Source organism: Pleurodeles waltl, chromosome 1_1, assembly GCF_031143425.1.
Source record: "Pleurodeles waltl isolate 20211129_DDA chromosome 1_1, aPleWal1.hap1.20221129, whole genome shotgun sequence".
Lineage (NCBI taxonomy): Eukaryota > Metazoa > Chordata > Amphibia > Caudata > Salamandridae > Pleurodeles > Pleurodeles waltl.
In genome coordinates this window covers 908,043,163-908,064,416 of record NC_090436.1, presented here as the reverse complement: position 1 = coordinate 908,064,416, position 21,254 = coordinate 908,043,163, and the positions used below count along the sequence as shown (strand labels likewise).

Below are 21,254 nucleotides of genomic sequence, written 5' to 3'. Positions count from 1 at the left end.
ACTTGTTTCTGGTTATAACTGAAAGAACTCTTGGTAGAAAGACAAACCTAATGACAAGATCTGCTGCTCAGCTTTACTCAATACTGTCTTGGAAAGGTTGATGATGGTGTTAGTATTGACACTAGTCACTTCCTCTTCCACTTTTGTTTCTGTTTTGAAACCCCTGCAGCAGCTAAGACACTTATATCTTCTCTTCCATCTCCCTTATCTGGTGTGAATGTTTGACCTCTTTGGTCTGAGTGCTTGAGGCCAATCCAATCTTAAAACATATAATTCATCAACTATTGACTGCTTACTCACACCAATGTTTAAACGTACTGCACCCACCCACCCTTCTTTCTGCATCAGTTTCAATTGACTACTGTCAATACTAGCATCATCATCAACCTTTACAGCTTGAACGCTGAAGAACTGCAAACATTTTTGTAATTAAGGTTTCAAAAAAAATGTTGCAGCAAATTCACGGATCCACCGAGATTTAGCAGCAAATTTTTTTTTGCACCCACAGGGTCCCTGTGGGACCCTCCAACCAGACCCAGGGGTTCAAGGTTTTCACACCCTGCCCCTTTCTGTTTTTTCTTTTTCCTTGACCTCGGCTGGGTCCAAGCCCCAAGAGGGCTATCAGCACTTTCCTAGCTGAAGTGCTGGCAGCCAATCAGATGTCAGCATTAGAATTATCAGATGTGCTGAATATCCGCATCGCTAGATATTAAATTTTTTTTTTCTTTAGTAACTCCAAAACTACTGAACGGATTTACACCAAATCACGAAGAGAGACTGTTCTGGATCAAGATCCTGATTTATGCCAAATTTGGTGTAATTCTGGTGAGCGGGTCGGGCTGTAGTTGTATCTAAAATCTCTATGGGAAACAACATAGGAGAAACATTTTTTTTTTTTACACCTTCCCAACTCCCCACCCCTCCCCCCTTTTTTTCCTCATCTCCCACCTGACGGATCACTTCAAAGTTTCCATGTAGAACTGGACAGAGTAGGGTTCTTTTCTAGAAATTTTTTGAAGACTCTACTAATAGCACCAAAGTTACAAGCGAACCAAAAAAAAACGCTTTTCCTATGGAAACTAGGTCCTAACTATAACTACCTACTGGCAACCGCCAGGAGGTAAAATAAATAAATATATACACACACAGAGGTACAGAAATATACATGTATGTTTACCAATATTTTAAACAATGTGTCTATTCATAAAAATGCATGCCTCATACCGAAACCATTCATAAACAAAATAAGCACTGAGAAAACCAAAACAGTTGCAGTCAATGGCAGACATATTAGCTCCGCAAATGCTTGCTATTCATGACTGTTAATAATAGTCAAATATAAGCTCCTCTTACTGAAATTCAAAGAACCTTCTTCGGAGGTCCTTGAACCTCACAAATGCAGATTTGGTTTGGTCTTGAATGCTCAGAGTTGATTTTTCATCCAACTGAATTTAAAGTAGTAATGTATGTAAAGAATGAGTTACTTACCTTCGGTAACGCCTTTTCTGGTGGATAAACTAGCTATCTGTGGATGCCTCACTCATTGAATTTTCCCCCTGCGCCTGCTTTCGACGGAAATTTTCTTCCTAGCTTCTGCACGTCGACGAGGACGTCACAATTGCCCACGCAACGCCGTATGACGTCATACAGGCAATAAGAGGTCCTCACCGATGTGCCAACATCCGTACCAAAATTTTTTACGTGCCTCTGAGACGAACAGGCAATTGAAACAAATACTTATACAACAATATTTAATTAAATCAAATATATAAAACATCAGCTCAAATATGTCAATACGCAAAAATATATACATATATACTATGTATAGCAACCTTACAAATTCCTTTCTTTTTTTTATAAAACATGTACCTATATACACATATACATATGAAAATAATAAACTACCAACAGGAGCTCACCCAAGGATAACTTGGTAAGACCAGACAGGCAACGGGGAGGCGGGAGGGACCATGAGGAATCTACAGATAGCTAGGGTATCCACCAGAAAAGGCGGTACTGAAGGTAAGCAACTCGTTCTTCTGATGGATACAACTACCTGTGGATTCCTCACTCATTGAACAGAGTCCAAAAGCAGTACCGCACTCGGTGGAGGGTGCCTGAATGGTCAAACCAAGAAATCCTGCAGCACCGACCATGCAAAATGGCCATCCCTCCTAAACTCCGAATCCAAGCAATAATGCTTTGCAAACGTGTGGAGGGACGACCAAGTTGCGGCCTTGCAGATATCAACCACAGGAACACCCCTAGCCGAGGCCGACTTAGCTCTGGTGGAATGAGCTCTTATTTCATCAGGGGGTTCTTTCTTTGCCAGAGAATAACACATCTTAATACAAAGAATGACCCACCTGGAGAGTGTTCTCTTGTGGACTGCCCTTCCTCTCCTCTTTCCCACGTACCCGATGAAGAGTTGATCCTCCAATCTAAACTCCTTCGTTCTGTCCATGAAGAAGCTCAGCGCTCTTCTCGAGTCTAAATGATGCAACCTTTCTTCCTCTTTTGAAGGATGAGGCGGAGGATAAAAAGAGGAGAGAGTAATAGTCTGACCCAAATGGAAGGGTGAAACAACCTTCGGCAAGAAAGCAGCCTTGGTCCTCAACACCACCTTATCTACATAGAAGGATGTATACGGGGCTTAACAGAAAGAGCCTGCAGCTCACTCACTCTTCTAGCTGAAGTAATTGCAACAAGGAAAACAGTCTTCAAAACCAATACCCTTATGGGGCAAGAATGCATTGTCTCAAACGGTGAGCCCATATGAAAAGTTAAGACTAGATTTAAATCCCACTGAGGCATAATGAAAGGAGTGGGAGGAAATTTATTAATGAGGCCTTTTAAAAATCTCAATACTAAAGGAGATTTAAATAAAGAAGGCTGGTCTGGAAGACACAGAAAGGCTGACGGAGCCGACAAATAGCCCTTGACTGTAGCAACTGCACAACCCCTCTGTGCCAGGGACAACGCAAAAGACAAGATATCTGATAAGTGGGCACGTAAGGGATCAATTTGTTTCTCTCCACACCAACACACAAATTTAGCCCACCTGCTAGCATAGATAGATTTAGTGGAGTGTCGCCTGGCCGATAAAATAACATCCACTACCTCAGGTGGGAGAGAAAAGGAACTCAGGTTGCCCCGTTCAATCTCCAGACATGAAGGTGCAGGCTCTGGAGGTGGGGGTGTAAAACCTGCCCCTGCGACTGCGAAAGGAGGTCTGCCCTGTGAGGGAGACAGAGCAGAGGGCACAGAGAGAGTTGGAGATCTGAATACCATACCCTCCTTGGCCAATCCCGAGCTATTAAGATGACCTGAGCCCGGTCTTGGCGAATTTTCCTCAGAACCCGAGGAATCAAAGGTAAGGGGGGAAACGCGTACAGCAACTGGCCGCACCAGGATATCTGAAACGTGTCCCCCAACGCCCCTTGCACCGGATACTGGAGGCTGCAGAACAACGGGCAGTGCGTATTCTCCCGAGTGGCAAAAAGATCTACCCGAGGGACTCCCCACATCTGGAAGACTTGCCGGACTAGATCTGGATGAAGACGCCACTCGTGATCGGACGAGAAGTGCCGACTGAGACCGTCCGCACGCACGTTCAAGACTCCGGCCAGATGATTCGCTACCAAGCAAATCCGATGGTCCCTTGCCCAGGACCATAGCCGCAGAGCTTCTCTGCAGAGAAGGTACGACCCTACTCCTCCCTGTTTGTTTATATACCACATCGCAGTAGTGTTGTCCGTCAGGACCTGAACCGACTGACCGCGAAGGGAAGGGAGGAAGGCCTTGAGAGCCAGACCTATTGCCCGCAATTCCAACAGATTTATGTGAAACATCTGTTCCACTGGAGACCAATGACCTTTGACCTCCAGGTCCCTCAGATGAGCTCCCCACCCTAGAGTGGAAGCATCCGTGATCACTGGGGGAGGCTGAGAGAACGGCCTTCCTTGGGAAAGATTGCCGTCCGCAAACCATCTTAGATCCACTGCAGCGTCCCTGGAGATCTTTACCGATCTCTCGAGATCTCATTTGTGCTGAGACCACTGCTTTCGGAGGCACCACGGAAGAGCCCTCATGTGCCAGCGAGCATGCGTGACCAACAGAATGCAAGAAGCGAACAGACCGAGCAGACGTAGGACCTTGAGGACTGGAATGACCGCTCCACTTTGAAACATTGAAACCAACGTCTGAATGTCCTGAATCCGCTGAGGCGGAGGAAAGGCACGATTCAATGTTGTATCCAGTACTGCCCCTATGAACAGGAGGCGCTGAGAGGGCTCCAGGTGAGATTTGGGCACGTTCACCGAAAAACCCAGGTCGAACAACAACTGGATTGTCGACTGCAGGTGACGCAGCACAAGCTCCGGAGACTTGGCTTTGATCAACCAATCGACTAGGTAAGGAAATACCGCTATCCCCTTCCTTCTGAGCTCTGCTGCAACCACCGCCATCACCTTTGTGAAGACTCTAGGTGCTGAAGTAAGACCAAACGGAAGGACCGCAAACTGATAGTGCCGCGATCCCACCACAAACCGGAGATACTTCCTGTTCGACTTGAGTATCGGGATATGAAAGTAGGCATCCTGCAAGTCGACAGACACCATCCAATCTACTTCGTTCAACGCCAAAAGCACCTGAGCTAGGGTCAGCATCTCGAACTTTTCCTGCTTGAGGAACCAATTCAAAATCCTCAGGTCCAGGATTGGTCTCAACCAACCATCCTTCTTGGGGATCAGGAAGTATCTTGAGTAACAACCCTGACCCCTCTCCTGCTCTGGAACCAACTCCACTGCACCTTTGAAAGGAGGACTAGAACCTCCTGTTCTAGTCACAGGAGATGCTCTTCTGAACAGTAGGATGGGCGGGGCGGGATGGGGGGTGGAAACTCCCGAAAGGGAAGGGCATAGCCTTTCCCCGCAATACTGGTGACCCAGGAGTCTGATGTTATTTCCTCCCACATGTGGAGAAAGTTCATTAACCTCCCCCCTACAGGAGTGGTATGTAAAGGAATTGGTGGAAGACTAAGGCTGCTTCCAATGCTGCACCCCTCCAGAGGAAGAGGCAGAGTGGTGCTGGGCGGCTCCTCTGGTTCGGACCCTACCCCTCCCCCTGTATGATCTATAGGGGAGAGCAGTGGCAGGCTGCTGCTGAAATCTGCCCCAAAAGGAGGAGGATGAGCCACGACCAAACCCCCTAAATCTTCTGAACAGTCTCGAAGAAGCAGAAAAGGAGGCTTGCAAGCCTAATGACTTCGCTGTGGCCCTACTCTCCTTAAATCTTTCAAGGGCTGAGTCCGCCTTGGATCCGAAAAGTTTATCTCCATCAAAGGGAAGATCCAGCAGGGCTGACTGGACATCAGATGAGAATCCAGAAGAACAAAGCCAGGCCTGCCTCCTCGTAGCAACGGCAGTGCCCATAGCTCTGGCCACAGAATCAGTAGTGTCCAGCCCCGACTGGATAACTTGGGTTGCCGCAGCCTGAGCATCCGAAACCAGACTCAACACCTCCTGAGACACCTCCGAATGGGACGACTTTATCTCTTCCATAAGGGCGTAGATGTATCTGCCCAAAATGCATGTGGCATTAGTAGACTTGAGAGCCATACTGCATGATGAAAACTCTTTTTTGGAAGATTGGTCCATCTTTTTTGAGTCCCTGTCCGAAGGCACCCCCGGAAAAGAGCTTGGGGCAGTCCGAGACGAACATGAAGCCTGAACAACCAGGCTCTCTGGAGTCGGGTGCCTAGACAAAAAGCTTGGATCCGGAGGAGCCACACGATACCTGCGTGCCACTGTTCTATTAACAGCCGAAGATGACACCGGCTTTTTCCAGATCTCTAAAATTGGGTCTAACAGAGCCTCATTAAATGGCAGAAGTGGCTCTGCAACTGTCGAAGCAAGATGTAACACCTCCGTCAATATACTGGGTTTAGATCAGACACCGGCAAGGGAAGGTCCAAAAAGTAAGCTGCTTTTCTTATTACAGAGTGGAATGAAGCAGCCTCCTCTGTATATTCTCCAGATGTTAAGTCCCACTCTGGAGAGGTGTCTAAGCCACTTGCCGTATCCAAACCCTGGAGATCTCCCAGAGGTTCTTTAATCTCCCCTTCCTCCAGGGCCTGCTTCCGATACTCTTGCTCCTCAAGGAGGCGAAGAGCAAGCCTCCTTGAATGCAGCCTGGCTTCAATCCTCGGCGTCAACAGGGCGTCAGCCGACGTCGATGCCTGATGCCGATCCTTGGATCCATCTGACGCCGGATACATCGGCGCCGTGGACTTCTTCGGCCCCGAATGAGGCAAAGGATGAACAGGAGAACTCTCTGGCGCCGGACCAGCAGATCTACTCGGCGTCGAAGGCTGTGAAGTCGACGCCAAAGGTACCGGCGCCGAACCAACACCTCCCAAAGGAAGGAAGGGCATGAAAGGTGTCGGACGCAGAGGATCCGGAGCACCCATATTAAAGGCCTATAGCCCCGAAGGACCAGCCGGTCCACCACCTGGAGCCCTTTGTTGGAAAATGGCAAACATCGCATTTAAAAATGCGGAACGGTCAGCACGTGGAGTCAGGAAAGCCAGATACTGCGGAGCCTGGGCTCGAGGTGACAACGGCTCCGGCCCCGGCGTCTGAGAAGCTGGTGAGAACTCCTGACGTTGAGGAACCTCAAAAACAGATGGTGGAGTCATAGGCAAAGTCGGCGAAGCCAGTGATGCAGGAGGCGTCTGCGGAGTGATGGTGGGACTAACCTCCCATGTCTTTCGGCGCCGAACCGAAGGCGACCTAGAGCGTGACCGCTCCCTACTCAACCGGCACCGAGATTCACGACGACGCCGGGAGTCACGGTGACGCCGATGGGACCTAGGTGAAGATGACTTGCGCCGAGGCCGCTTCTCCTTCTTGGATTTCGCCAAAAAGAGTTTCGCCTCACGCTCCTTCAACGCCTTCGGGTTCATACGTTGACAGGAGTCACATTTTTCCACGTCGTGGTTGGAGCTGAGACACCACAAACAGTCTACATGTGGGTCTGTCACCGACATTTTGCCTCCGCACTCCCTGCAGGGCTTAAATCCCGACTTTCGCTGAGACATGTTTTCTTTTCGAAGAAAGAAACAGTAACTGTAACTATGCAGAGTAGAAACAGTAGCTCCCTCGAAGAATAACCGTAGTTTGAAGGCACGGAAAAAAGGGAACCGACGTTGGCAAGGACCTCTTATTGCCTGTATGACATCAGAAGGCGTCGCGTGGGCAATTGTGACGTCCTCGTCGACGTGCAGAAGCTAGGAAGACAATTTCCGTCGAAAGCTGGCGCAGGGGGAAAATTCAATGAGTGAGGAATCCACAGGTAGTTTTATCCATCAGAATGTTATGTTATATGTTATACCACAAATGATTTAATTTGTAATATAATCAGTGAAGTCATGTGTAAAATCACTGATGATGGACTATCAGAGTTATGGTTGGGTAGCTCAGCATTACTGACAAATTTCAGTAGTATTTTAGTATCTGAGAATAACTATGTAGTTCCTTGTTACCAGAAGACTTGATAGAATGGGCTGAAATGATTTAAGCTCTCTTTGATGTATGATGATTCAGGCTCTCTCTGATTCCTAGATCTCAGTGAGGAAAAAATTTAACTGAAATTAAAAATAGAAGCGGTTTAGGAGCAGAGATGGGGAACTATACTGCAGGCCTATCAACAGGGGTGGAAGCACCAGGTTGGGAGTTGGAATGCTAATAGGCATTAAAAATGAACACAGGTGAGGTGGCATACTGGGTAAATGGTGATCCATGGACTATTTGGGTTTTTGCCTGTGGGAAGAGTCAGACAGACGCTTTTTGCCTACAACCGAGTGAGTCTGACCTCTTGCTGATTCCATAAAACACAATTATAATATGGTAGGAATTGGAGTGGAGCAATTGCCTATTGGCTGAAGATATGTTCTGATTTGGAGAACAGTTCTGTAGTACTATATTAACTTTTTAATCAAAATTAACATGAACAAGAAATAAGGTAAATAAGTCTATTCAAACTGAAGTTTTTAAGAGAATAATTCTGTTTTTAATAATCCACTCTTTCTGATTTAATTAAACAACCATAATAGCCCTTAACGTTTTTGACACGGTTTCCTTGATTTTTATAAAATATTCTTTTGCCCTTGTGTCAAGGCAGGTCAATAATGCATAGCCTTTGGCAGTCCCAATGATCTCAGCAAAAGGCCATGCTCTCTGACCAGGCCTCCTGCTTACCACACACAGTGAAAGACCATGACAAGCATAGTCTGTGTAGGACACTTGGCCATCCAATCTGTGGCTGCTATGAGCCTGCAGGGCACAGCCCAGAAATTTTGGTAGCTGGACCTGGCCTTCCTTAACTGTGAAAGCAAGAAGCACATAGAAATGGCCTGGTTCAGAGCATGTGCTATGCAAAAGAATACAACATTTCCTAGCTAACATTAAGGAAAGTTTTCCATTTTATTAAGGACATGGAGGTGAGGATTACGCTGTTCCATCTTCACTTTTTATTGACGGAAGTCACAAAGAATATTAACTAACTACCCTTCCCATGAACACCAGGAAAGGTAGAAATAAAAGAACATGTGTATAACATACAATCATCATTCCGTTCATCCAAATTAAGTCCCTTGTCACTGTTTATTCTCCCTCTTTCTTCATGCAACTATCCATACCATCAGGCTGTCTTGCTCTCGTTTAGGAGAATCAGTATCTGAGGAGACAAATAGTGTATAAGCGCACTACCCAATGTTGACAGCATCACGTAATCACTCAAGGGCACGTCACAACTTACTGAATCATCATGTAAGTCTTAGAGCAAAAAAAAAAAAAAAAACTAATCATTATCCACTCTGAATGAAATATCACATCAGAGACTTGACCAAAGCAGTGGGTGGGAAATATTGGCCTCTGAAGGAAATATCACATCCAAGACTTGACCAAAGCTGTGGGTGAGAAATTCTGGTCTCCGGTGGGAATAATCCTCCCCTCCGTGTCCTTAATCTGAATTGAAAACTTTCCTTTACGATAGCTAGGAAATTTTGCACTCTATGTCAAGACCAGAGGCAAGGATTATGCTAGTTTAAAGCTTGCTTACCACTAAAGTCATATCCAATACCACCTTGAAATAGAAGGTCTTAAAGCTAGAATTGGAAGGCCGGACAGCAGCATTAATAATATCTTTCAAACGCGTGACAGCCCGAATGCCTTTTAAGCCATGGCACCTCTTGAAGAAAGTGAACAAAAAGGTGGGTATTAATACCTGCTTCTTGCATCACTCTTCTGACCCAACGGGCTTCTGTTGGAGAAGAAACCACCTAGAAAGGCTTTCTGAGGGAGATAATGAGTTGTCTCTCTCCTGGAGGGTCTTAACTCATCTGTCATTGCCTCATAGGCCTTCATGCATCTCACAACACAAAGTTGTTGGGTATCTGGAAAGGCTGGAAAAGGAAGGCGTATATACAACCTGGCTTCCTGAGGGGGCAGAAGTGTGGGAGTACCAGATGTGAGGCATCTTTGGCAAGAAAACTCGTTTGAGTCTGTCAAAGGTGTCTTTATCCATATTTTTGTGTTTAGCTTTGGCCTTGTCAGGTGGAGGTTCTGTAGCCCACAAGGTTGGTTAGGGCAGTGGTGGGCAGGGGCAGGGGGGTTTGGGTGCCAATGCCTTCCCTCTCAAAGAGGGGTAGAGGACAGGCCGCAGCCAGCCATTGCAGTCACCACTTGAAGGGCTCCATGGCGTATGACATGTGTTGTGGGTTACCCGAGAAGGACCTTGACACCACTCGGAAGGCCTCATAGAATCAGATAACTTGCGGTAGTCTGTCCCAAAACAGTAATTACTTTATTATTGTTTGTGTACTTATTTTTACATTCCTTAATAGCGCTCTTTTTAATCGTTCCTTTTCTTATCTTTTATTTCTTGTGTTCTTATTTTCGTCTTTCTTTCTCTTTTTCTCTTCTATCCCTCCTTTCGTGGTCTTTGTACATTATTCCCCCTCTTGCCTCTTTCAGATGTGCCTCAAGCTCCCATTGCTGCCATACAGGAGCGTGAGAGGAAACAGAAGACAGAGCAGCAAAAGGTAAGTGTTTTATTCTGGGGACATGTATATGTTATAGTGCTTATGGGGGGGGGGGGTGGAGGAGAGGGGAGGGTAAGTGAAGGGCTAGAGTCAAATGTGATCACTCTGTGACAATTCACTTAGATTTTGCGCTCCTTATAGCGAAAATTGTGAAGAGTGTTTCAAATGATTAAAAAACAAACAAAAAAACAATGCGTTTTCCTTTAGGAGTCTAGTTCTTTGCGAGTTATCCCTTCTCACTTGTTCTTATTGTAGGATCTCCCCCCTCCACCCCTTCCCTTATCGTTATTTACTTGCACTCTTTTTAGCAGGGCACTAGCAGAGCCCTGGATACGGGCACGTGCCTGAGTTAGCCACATCCCTCCTGGGACGTGGCGGGCTGCTGAGTCCCGAAACTTGGGCTTGTCGATTTCGCAGCGTTCAGTTTTTCCTGGACACGCTCCTTCAAGCTCTCTTCTGCATTTTCATCAGCTGGGTTTTTTACTCCTGTTGCGGTTGCAGGTGTCTTCCCCTCTTCCTGGATGTTCGCGCGCCTCGCTCGGTTCTGCGGCATCTTTTCTCTCTTCCTATTCAGCGCGCGTCTCCTCTTCTGGGTTCTGTTCAATGACCTGCTCACGCAGGTATGAGATTCCTTCTACCGAACCCCCGTAGCACGTTCCTATCTGCCCCGATTCCCTCGTGTGTCATGGCGGGGCTGATAACCCTGCCACAACATGCTTTGTGGATAGACTAATCCACTGCATCACAAAATTCTTTGTCAAGTGGGAAGTATTGGACTTGTTATTTCTACATAAAAGGAGTTATGTATCTTCCGACTGCATATTAGGGCTTCAAGGCGCTGAATGAAGTGCTGCCACAGTGCTTTTCTTGCAGTTAGTCGGGATCTCCCCGGGACACCTACTCACCCCTGGCATACCTGGGCTGGGCCTGGGCATGTGTCCCCTGAAGCTCGTATGCGCACAGTACAATTCAATGATTTTACTCACGAGCAAAGAATGTAGCATTATTTGCGCTGTGCAGTAAGCACTTTAGCATGTTACAGACCCTATTCTTGTAGGGCGTCGCACTCCAGGCCCAGTAGGGTTGAGAAGGAGGCTCTGCGATCAGCTGTCATCAATGGTTTATGTTTTCATGCCTATTGTGGAGCCAACAAGGAGCACCGCGCTCTATGGCAGTGCAGAGCACCCTCAAACGGTCAGTGGGATGTACTGCACATTTGTCCTGCTATTTGATGGAGTTTTGTTTTGACCAATGACTTTGTGTTTCACCACTGCGCATATTAGTTGCTCAATGTTCACCAGTAGCACATGGTATGTTTTGTTCAGTTGAGCCGCCTATTGGCTTTGACATGGCATTAGCCATTACTTTCTGTATTCAGTTTAGCCGTCTATGGGCTTTGACATTGCATTAGTCATTACATTCTGTATTCTGCCTATTGGCTTTGACATGCTGTATCCAGTCTAGCCGCCTATTGGCTTTGACATTGCATGCCTATTGACTTTGACATGATGTATTCCTATTGACTTTGACATGCTATTAGATATTCTGCCTATGGGCTTTGACATGATATTATATATTGCATTTTGTATTCAGCTTAACTGCCTATTGGCTTTGACATGATATTCAGCTCCGCTGCCTATTGGCTTTGACATGATATTATACATTGCATTTTATATTCAGCTCAGCTGCCTATGGGCTTTGACATGATATAAGACATTGCATTTTGTATTCAGCTTAGATGCCTATTGGCTTTGACATGACACTAGACATTGCATTTGATATTTAGGTTAGCTGCCTATTGCCTTTAACATGACATTGCATTTGATATTTAGGTTAGCTGCCCATTGCCTTTAACGTGGAGTTCTGTATTTTTCCAAGCTGTGTTTTTGCACCAGAGAACCAAGATGTTTTGCTCTCACAGTAGACTAGACCTGATAAGAGAGAGTACATGGGCGTTGTTTCTCTTCCCTTGAGCTTGGGAACAGGAGTAGTCTTGGAGACCTGGCCAGTCTCCAAAAGGCTTGCTCAGTTTCCCAGGTCTGAGAGGAGGGGGCACACATTTGTAACGAATGTAACAGGCTGCAGAGGGTCAGATTCGAATCTGCCGGACCTCGTGCTGGAGCTTGGCGCCAGTTGCCAGCATCCCGTGTGGGTAGATGACACTCTTTCTCGCGGCTGACAGGGGTCTCAGCTTGCAGACCTTAGAAAGATGTAGCTGTAAATAGTTCCTACACGGTGAAGTATTTGTTTTGCTTTGCATTCAATATCTTATAAATATAACCTGCTGTGTATATTGCAAACTGATATATTTTGTTTGATTAACGCGGACTTGAAAGCTACTAATTCGTCATTCATTCATAAACATTGTGGTTGGGGAAGAATAAAATAACAATAAAAGTCTTCTTTGACCTCACAAGTGCATTTCTGTTGTGTTATGTTAGTGCTTAGAAACTAAATAAGAGGAAAGCACTACAATTGGTACCAGAGGTCGTGGGGTCGGTCATTAAGAGGTGATTAAGAAGGGGTTTGACGAGTTAGTAGATTTCTAAGTGCACACTTTAAAAGTGTAATTGTTTTTTGTTGTTTGGAGAATTACAGAAATTGTTTTCTGTTTGGAGAATCACAGTAGCACGGCAGACCATGTCTGAGAATACATGTGTTGATGAACTGCCTGATGGTGCTAAGAAAAACTGTGAATTGTTTTCTGTTTGGGGAATTACAGAAGAAAATGCATGTGTAGCTAAAAGGCCTGATAAGGTTTTGAGAAATAATTCCCGTTGTATATATGTAGAAAACGTGTGTTTTGGAAGTAATGATGACAGAAAGGTCTGGATACCTTTATCTGCTTACAGAGAAATGCAGGAGAAATGTAGGCAGTTGGAACATGAAAATAGGAATTTACGTGAGCAAATTAGCCAGGATACGATAATTCAAAATAATGCTGAAAGTTATAAAAATGAAGAATCTTTCTTGTCCCATTCCAGTAATGAGGGGGTTAAGACAGCTCCGAGCTGCATTGAGTTTCCGTGTGAGCCAGGGTTTTTGGCAGCCAAAGTGCATTCCTTAACTGATAACAGGGACGAGAGACCAGAATGTGATTTACCAGTTACGTTGCAAGTAAAACGAAAGATTTTAGAGCAAGACACCCCGAGTTTCATTAGCTTGTTTGATTTTTGGAAAAAGAATAGCCCTCATTTGAGAGAAATCCTAACACTTTTGTACAGGGTCACTGTGAAAAATAATATGCAGCTGCGCGCGTGTGATTTGGCAAATGAAATAATGCAGACTTTAGGTTTCTGCGCAGTGCAAGAAGGAAATACTTATGTACATTTAAATCAAGAACAAGGAAAGAAAATAGTGCCCCTAGCTAGAATCATACAATGGATCTGGTACTTGCAAGACAGGGCTAGAGTACCACAGATAAAAGAATTACCAATGAAATTGTGTGCACCATTTGAATTCGTGTCTACTGAAGATAAAAAGCATGTTTGTTTTACTAATGATTCATTGACTGAAATGTTGCTTTCTGGCACAGTAGAAGAAACAGCGTTGTATAATGTGTGTCAGATTTTAAAGCAAGAGCTACGTGAGATGTGTCATTTTTATGCTGATTTTTGGTTCTTTGATAATGTTTTAGCACCTAACTGGTTCAATTACCTTGCAGATGTTAATGAGAAAAATGCAGAGAGAGAAGTGTTCACCCAGAATTCTGCCTTAGTGGGGATGGCTATGTGGGTGCCCCAGAAATGTGAAAAGGCCACTTACAGGTGGGCAGAGATGAGAGAGATGCCCATTCCCCTAGATTTGATAAAAACTGTGCAGCACGCACAAAAGCAATCTGTCATGCAAGCAGTCACAGAGCAGTTGGGGAGAGGAAAGTTGCCAGAACAGAAATGGCAAATTGATCAGGTTTTAGGGAGAGTGATTGCTGCAAATTACCAAGGAAAAATCGAAATTATGCTGATACCTAGAAAAGAATCTGATTCATTCATACAAATTGGAGACAGAATGGCCCAACTTGGCAAAAATGCAGTGAATGGAGGTTTGGTAAAGAAGGAGTCTGCCCCAGCCCTTCTGACAGTGCAAGAAAAGGGAAGCTGTGGCGCAGCAGATAAAAACCTCAGTACTGATGTGTGGGCTGAAGCCCCAAGTGACCCTCCAGAACCTGCAGAAAATATAACAAAGGGCCTCAAAAACGTCCTTCTGATTATAAAACAGGGAAAGAAAGAGGAAGGGTGCAGTTTAAATGAAAAATGTTATTTGCAAGAAAAGTCATACTTGTTTCTTTTGTAGATCCGACCACGTTTCGCCACTGTCCCTGAGTGTGCTGCGTGGTCCCCCTTCCGGTGTGTGCGTGTGGGGTCGGGGAAGGGACCGAATCCCCAACCTGAACCTGGCTGAGTAAAGTGCCAGCACCATGGATCCATTTTGCGCAAACTGCGCCTTCAGTTCAAGTTCAACTTGTTTGCTGTGTTTTTTTTTTTTTTTCCCCTCTCGTATGGAACTCTGACTTTTGCTTACCTTCCAGAAAACCTTTCAGGTGGACCGTGCCTCTTTACATGAGCAGAACTCATGCCACATCAAATTGCTAACACTGTTGAATTAGAGACTCATTCAGAGAAAAAAAAAAAAAAAATTGCCCAGTCTTTTCTATGTAGATGTATCTGATGTGAAAGGTTATGAAATCAATGTGTTAATTCACTTCTATTGCTTTACAGGGATTGCTTTGATCATAATGTTTTTTTTGTGCTGATGTTTTTTTTGTTTTTTTGAAATATGAGATATGTGAAACAAAAATTCATTGGTCAAAGGGCGGAATGTCCTGCTATTTGATGGAGTTTTGTTTTGACCAATGACTTTGTGTTTCACCACTGCGCATATTAGTTGCTCAATGTTCACCAGTAGCACATGGTATGTTTTGTTCAGTTGAGCCGCCTATTGGCTTTGACATGGCATTAGCCATTACTTTCTGTATTCAGTTTAGCCGTCTATGGGCTTTGACATTGCATTAGTCATTACATTCTGTATTCTGCCTATTGGCTTTGACATGCTGTATCCAGTCTAGCCGCCTATTGGCTTTGACATTGCATGCCTATTGACTTTGACATGATGTATTCCTATTGACTTTGACATGCTATTAGATATTCTGCCTATGGGCTTTGACATGATATTATATATTGCATTTTGTATTCAGCTTAACTGCCTATTGGCTTTGACATGATATTCAGCTCCGCTGCCTATTGGCTTTGACATGATATTATACATTGCATTTTATATTCAGCTCAGCTGCCTATGGGCTTTGACATGATATAAGACATTGCATTTTGTATTCAGCTTAGATGCCTATTGGCTTTGACATGACACTAGACATTGCATTTGATATTTAGGTTAGCTGCCTATTGCCTTTAACATGACATTGCATTTGATATTTAGGTTAGCTGCCCATTGCCTTTAACGTGGAGTTCTGTATTTTTCCAAGCTGTGTTTTTGCACCAGAGAACCAAGATGTTTTGCTCTCACAGTAGACTAGACCTGATAAGAGAGAGTACATGGGCGTTGTTTCTCTTCCCTTGAGCTTGGGAACAGGAGTAGTCTTGGAGACCTGGCCAGTCTCCAAAAGGCTTGCTCAGTTTCCCAGGTCTGAGAGGAGGGGGCACACCTTTGTAACGAATGTAACAGGCTGCAGAGGGTCAGATTCGAATCTGCCGGACCTCGTGCTGGAGCTTGGCGCCAGTTGCCAGCATCCCGTGTGGGTAGATGACACTCTTTCTCGCGGCTGACAGGGGTCTCAGCTTGCAGACCTTAGAAAGATGTAGCTGTAAATAGTTCCTACACGGTGAAGTATTTGTTTTGCTTTGCATTCAATATCTTATAAATATAACCTGCTGTGTATATTGCAAACTGATATATTTTGTTTGATTAACGCGGACTTGAAAGCTACTAATTCGTCATTCATTCATAAACATTGTGGTTGGGGAAGAATAAAATAACAATAAAAGTCTTCTTTGACCTCACAAGTGCATTTCTGTTGTGTTATGTTAGTGCTTAGAAACTAAATAAGAGGAAAGCACTACAACATTGCACAGGCCTCAAAGTAGCTGGTACAGAGACTGTAAATGCTCCCACGAGCAAGGTAAAAAAAGAAAAAAAAAAAAAAAAAAAAGGTTTTAAAGCCAAACAATTAAAGCTTACGTAGCACGGGGCGCGGTCTGCGAGTGCAGAGATCCTGACACCTCAGTTCAGAGCTTTGTAGAGACCTCTAGCAGCAGTCGGGAATGCTGTTCGCAGCAATGCAGGAGGTGATTGGGCAGAAGCAAAAATGCTCCGCGGAGAGAAATATGATGTATTAGAACCTCACAGTCCAGCAAAATACGACATGACATTAAGACACATAGCAAATACATTTTTTCCAAGGCATAACAAACACAAGGCGTAAATAAATGATCGAGTTCAGAGTCGAGACTCAAGGCCTGACTGCTGCGGAGCAGTGAAGAAAGAGGGAGAATAAACAGTGACAAGGGACTTTATTTGGATGAACTGAATCATGATTGGATGTTATACAAATGGTCTTTTATTTCTACCTTCCCTGGTGGGAAAGGTAGTTAGTTAATAGGTTAATGTTCCTTGTGGCTGCTGTCTATAGAAAGCGAAGAAGGAACAGCATAATCCTCGCCTCCAGTCCTGACACAGAATCTTTCAGCAACATTTAATAGTGGTTAATGTGGCTCTAATTTATATATTACACGCAAAAATTGCAATTCCGTTTTGGGTTTATCATGACAATGTAATCAGAGAATTTGTGTTTAACCCCTTAGGTGCAGAGGCAACTTCCATTCCCAGGTATAAACATGTTAACATTTGGGACAGTTCACACTAATGCCTTCACAACTTTTTCTGATAAAGTATCCAAATAACATATGAGTCCTTTATTCCCACATGTGGTGCTTCTAAAAGTCTTCCACAGTTTGTAGATTTCCCTGATGAAACCAGGAAAATAGACAACATCTAACTTTTTTGTTAAAATTGGGAAAATTTGCTCTGCAAGCAAGCATGTGTTTTTTGTTTTTTTATGCCATCAACAAAAAGGGTTGCTGTGGTAAGATTACACTCCTACTTTCAGAACAGGCAGAGTTGCAAAATAAAATGTGAGTAAATCCCTCAATCTGTCCATAATTGAAAAAGTAGCAGGAACAAAAGCATTCAAGAGGGCTCTGATAGTAGGGCATGCCTTTTCCCATGCCTTGCCCCATATCCCATGTCATTAGCTCTAGCACACGCATTTTTGAATGATGAATTGGGAACTTTTTGATTTGTAGCATTACAGTTGTGTACTGATTCAGAAAGTAAATGTGATTAGATTTTATTTTGCAAACTCAGTGGGTTCACAAATCAGGATTTATCTGGTAGGCTGAGGAAGAATGAAGTTTTTTTGTCTTCCAACGAGAACAAAAAATTGAGTTTCCTCAAAATATGCACCAAACTAGCATTGTCTGACAATCCATGCCAGAGCACGTTGGCGGCAGCTCAACAATGAAGAAGATGAGGGCACACTCCAGACAGTTGAAACAAAAGCTTACTCACTACTTAGTGTGATATGCTCGGTAGTACAACCAGACAAAAACGGCTTTAAGCCAGGATGCAGCATACCCCACTGCCTGTGACGATTATACAATTCAATGGCTCTTACAGAAAACACACCAGGGAGCGCAGGGCCTTTGTGTCTACGGATTTTGAAAAGGCCTTAGTCTGTGTCAGATGACCAGGTTCAGGATGTTCAGGCTGCTAACACGCATAAACTTTGGGCCCTGCTTCCGTCGGTACGTGGCAGTCCTATACTCCCAATCCTGGGGAAGAGTCTGGGTCAATGGGACATTCTCGCAGGAATTCACCATCAACCTCGGCACATGACAGGTCTGCCCCCATCCCCTCTCCTTTTTGCTCTGGTAATGGAGCCCCTAACCAGGCAGATCCGACAGGACACACAACTTAGCAGCTTCCAGTGGCCAGGGGTTCTAGAATACAGAATCTCCTTTTATGGGGACAATGTGCTGCTTTATATTAGCGACCCAGAGCAATCCCTACAGTGCTGAAAGCATATGCAGAAGGTACCGGACTACAAGTCAAATGGACTAAGTCCATTTACTTTCCATTTTAGGGTACAAATGATGATATTCGCACTGCTTTCATCACCCTGCAATGGGCTGAGCATCACTTTAGGTACAACAGGGTTTACATTGCTCGCACCAAATACAGAACCTGGGAGGTTAACACTGAGCTCATGGTTGCCTAGGTTCAACACGACAGACAGATGCGAGGGCCTTCCAGTGACAACAGCTGGCAGAGAAGCCTTGTTTAAAATGATCACCTTACCGAAGATTGTATATACCCTGCAAAACTACTCCTGTGAAATTCCACTAGCTTTCTTCCACACCCTGGAAAAAGCTTTCACAAAGTTCCTATGGAAGGGGAACAACCCTTGTGGTAGCCAACATTAGACTATGTTATTGAGTAAGCCACAATGTACTCATTAACAACTGGATATCTGGGGACTGGGCGGACCCATCCATTGCTATGGAGCTCCAGTCCCTGGAGCAAAACAGAATCTTCGATTTATCCTACGGACCCAACCGGCAAGCTTTTCACCCTCCAGCAACCCAAACATCACTTGCATGCTGGCATCAGGCATTGCAGGGAATTCACTGGCATGGGACCCTGACCCGGGAGATCCCACCATGGGCTGCTAGTTGGCTCTGCCACAAAACTGCCCTGTGTGACTTCTGTGCCTGGGACACCATCAAAACTGAACAACGCCTTGAAATTAAGTGACATCTGGGAGCGTGGCACACTATGTACATTCCAACACCTTGTCAACCTGTACAATATGCACAGGTCACAATTTTATTGATACAGACAACTCAAACATTCCCTGGAACAGCTCCAAGGAGAACTATGGGTGGTACCAGAACACAGCCCACTTGAGGCCCACATTATGATCACTCCGATCGAAGCCAAAGGCATTTCCAAGATATATTGCTCCCTAAACAAAATCTCCCCAGTTCCCATGATTATATCACGGAATGGTGGGAATGGGATGTGGACACATTAGCTGAAGAAGACTCTGTAGAAGACGGATGGCACGCAAGTACTGGCGATATCCATGCACATTAAGCTAATACAACTCAAATATCTAGACAGGGTGTACTACAGCCCAAATAGGCTGCACAAAGTGAAACATGCCTTAGGCCCTCATTGACTACACTGCAAAGCACAACTAGGCAGATTTTACCACACTATCTGGGAATGTCCATCTATGCAAACTTATTGGAGCGCCATGTGTAACATCCTATCCCATGTCACAGGACGCCTGGTGGCATTCGAGCCTGAAACCATCCTGCTGGACTCATGTATTTGGGTGGAGGGGGCAGTACACCTGACTACTGGTTGTGGTTGGCCACCTCTTGGCCAATGCCGACACTGCCTTCCAGTGAGAAGCAGAGACACCACCCACACTGGACAAATGGACACGCAGAACGCTATATCTATAAAGCCATGAGCTTTCACGGGAAACATAGTAAACTAAGGGGAGCCTTGGTGTCAGGTTACATAACTGGAATGTAGTGAGTAACTGTGATACACGGAGAATTGTATGCCATAGATGAGTGGAGGGCTTGAGGCTATTAACATGAAAGACATTCCTCAGTACTTTGTATGGTGCGATCAGGTAAGCATTCATAAAAAAAAACAATAAAAAGATATGTTAAAAAAGCATGTCATTGAAAAGTAAAAATTTCAGAAAACAGAAAAAGATATGAAAAGCTAGTTAATTGATTCAAATACTACAGCTAACGACATTTGAGAGGTCAAATTCTTTCAGTAAACAAATATGGACAATGGAGCAGAAATCGATGACTCAAGAAACAAAATCTGATCACTATCAATCAAGAGCCAAAAACTTGAAATAATAATGTGCTAATGATCTTTTAAAATTTGTTTTATTAACCAACATTGTGGTTGAGATCTTGAAAGTAAAATACTTAAATTGGCTGGTTTAAATCAACACTGCAGTTTTGACAATCCCAGGAAGGATGGGTTTTACCTATAGGGGAGACCTAGTTTTTATCTACTTTTCCTCCCCAAAAATAGTTATTCTGCAGGCGTGACACTGTTCCCTGGTCAAAGGCCCAAACTACCCTGCAAAGCATAATCGTCGTGTTTTATTTAATATTCATCATCATGGTCTTGATAAACAAAACACAACATTACATTTGAAATAAGCACCACTGTTAACTGTATCCTGCAGACATCTTTAAAAAAACTCACTTCCAAACCCAGAAAGTGCTTCTTAGTACAGCAAAACAAATCTTTATTGAAACCCCATTTTCTGGGAAAAAAACACATATTTTTACTGCATCCAGCATTACTGTAATTGTAGTTACATGTAGGGCTTACTACCACCTGATGAAGCACTGAAGCGCTTTTCAGCGAGTTGCACGCTACTTCAGAACCCAAAAGGATTAGTGGTGGATTAGTATCGGGGAGTATGAGTACGGTATTAGTACAGGGAGGTATGATTTAATTTGAGCAGCAGACATGATCATGTTGGATGGCTTAAATAAAATAATGGAGGTATAGAAGAGGGAAGAATCCAGAAGTGTTAATTGGGAGATCATAGCAGCAAGATGAGGTTTTTGAAGAGTAAAGGAGAGATGGAGAAGGAAAGTCTGAAGAAGGGGACTGAGGAGATCATAGTAGTAAAATAGGGTTTGCGATGAGTTAAAGGCGAGATAAATGGGGAAGAATTTAGTAGGGTTGTTTGGAAGATCATAGTAGTAAACTGAGATTTGGGGTGAGCCAGAAGGTGCAGAGGATGTCACAGTCTAGAAAGGGTTATTTTGGAGATCATAGTAGAAGATTGGGATGAGTCAGAGAGTGGAGATAGAGGATAGACTAATAGTGGAATAGGGTGATGGGGACAGAGTAACGTTTGAGAGAGTATTTTTCCTTCTTGTACAGTAGGACTAAATTAGTAAATATATATAGATACATGATTACATAGTAAGTGAATACATGTGTCATGAATATACTACATTAAAATTTAAGTCATATCATTTAAACAAAGGCTTTTAAAAGTTCCAGAATTTGAAGTTAATTT

At 44.2% G+C, this 21,254-nt stretch overlaps 1 protein-coding gene and 1 long non-coding RNA gene across 3 annotated transcripts in view; one reads left to right on the top strand and one right to left on the bottom strand.

The window, feature by feature from the left end:
- The window catches only part of KDM4C (lysine demethylase 4C), a 1,395,856-nt gene that overhangs the window by 1,012,689 nt on the left and 361,913 nt on the right, over positions 1-21,254 (bottom strand). The window lies entirely within an intron of this gene.
- On the top strand, positions 11,325-15,295 carry LOC138288828 (uncharacterized). Its single transcript, XR_011202543.1, has 2 exons — positions 11,325-12,337; positions 14,396-15,295. It is a non-coding gene; the product is annotated as an uncharacterized lncRNA (long non-coding RNA).